The following is a 1,860-nucleotide window of genomic DNA, read 5'->3' as shown; positions in this document are numbered from 1 at the left end:
CTAACTCTTACACTTCAGCAATGTCACCTGAGGAAGGAATGAGCAAGGAGGGAATACTCCCGCCCAAATGAGCCAGTCCGTACGCTTCTGGAAGATCTTTTGTACTATACCTGCCAAGGTATGGACAAAATAGACAAGATCTGACAAAAGCAGCCCATGAACCAATCACAGGGTGACAGCTCACCGACAACAGTACGAGGAGGAGCACGCTCTAGTACAAAATGTCACTATCAGTCGCTGCCTACCCACCAACTCCCATCGTGGCACGTGCGTAGCCTGTAGTTGGTGGAAAAGGAATATTATACAGCTGGCCGTACTTGCTTGGAAACCTACCTTCGGCTATAAATACTCCAACACCTTGAAACGGTATCATTATCTTATATCATCTGATATTATCTTATCTTCTCCAGCTATTTCTCTTAATATACACTTATATTCAGAGCAACCTAGTCTGATTCTCACGCCGGAGGGTGGTCACAAGGAGGAACCCCCCCTTCTCAGTGACGAGCTCACGGTCTGTTTTGCAGGTCTAGAAGAATAACCATCTTTGCCGGACCTAACCCTCGTGGGAAACATCTACTTAACCTTAAGATTATCCGTAATCTGCCGGGGTCACCTAGTGTTTCTTCAACTACTCTATAAAATAATCCTTAAACTTCCCACAAGTTTTGGCCGACACTTAAAAAGAAAGTCCCACTAATCATGGTGATATACATTGATTAAAAAAAATAATAACATCATGAAATATTAAATACTTTTTATACTATTCTTTAATAATAGTATTAAATATTAAATAATAGTGTTAATATTAAATGCTAATTACAAAATTAGAACCCCGTTGGTAATAGATCGTTTACCATTGGCTTAAAGAGGTGGCTGGATATGCCATCACGGCATCACGTCTTTCAAGAAAAGATTACCACCTGTTTATTCTAATCACACACATTAAAATATGTCATACCAATGTCTATAAATCAAAGATTAAGTTAAAAATGTACACCCAACAGTCAACATTAATAAAGGGTATTTGGGAGTCATAGTTATGAAAAATGTATCCAACACATTAATAAAAGGAAAAATTCTTAAAATAGCTTATTTATAATTAGTGTTTCCAAGTTTATCCCTCATAATTCAAATTTCTAATTTTATCTCTTTGGTATCTCGTTAACACATTAATAAAGGGTATTTTGGAGTCATAGTTATGAAAAATGTACCCAACACATTAATAAAAAGGGTATTAGGAGTCCATAGTTATGCTTTATTTTGTTAATTAAAAAGAAATATCACATTTATAATATTTTGATTGTTGTTAACTTATTAGTTTATTTACATATAATAATATCTCTAAATATTATGCTGATGAAGTTGTATGATGTTTATAATACAAAGCACTTAAATTTTGACAACTTACTTAAACACTAAAAAAAACTTTTATTTTTTTTCACAAGACAATATAGATAAAAATGTATTTGGTCTAAAGGTTTAAAAGCTTAGATATAAAACTAAAAAACAAAAATGATAAAGTATTTGGTTTAAAAAATTAAATTTATAAAAGCTAGAATATGAGTACTTTCTCATCTCAGTGCACTCATTTGATCGGTTTTTTAATCTCCTAATTGAACTTTAATCTCAACTTAATAAAATAACTTCTATAATAAAAGAAACACATTTAATTTTTGAATACTCACTTACTTTGATGATTAAGGGGGTGTCGGGGATTTCTTATGAATAACTTTTCAATAAGTTATAAAAGTATAACTTATTAACTTTTCTCTCTTACATAAAAAGACAATTTTAAACACCTTATTTCTTTTTAAAGTTTAAAAAATTAATAAATTGATGAAAATAAGCAAATCCCAA

This window comes from Bidens hawaiensis, unplaced genomic scaffold (genome assembly GCF_021521415.1).
Source record: "Bidens hawaiensis isolate Kalapana, Puna unplaced genomic scaffold, B.hawaiensis_p1.1 tig00009425_1, whole genome shotgun sequence".
NCBI lineage: Eukaryota > Viridiplantae > Streptophyta > Magnoliopsida > Asterales > Asteraceae > Bidens > Bidens hawaiensis.
The sequence above is the reverse complement of the archived record's forward strand: the minus strand, read 5'-3'. Positions refer to the sequence as shown.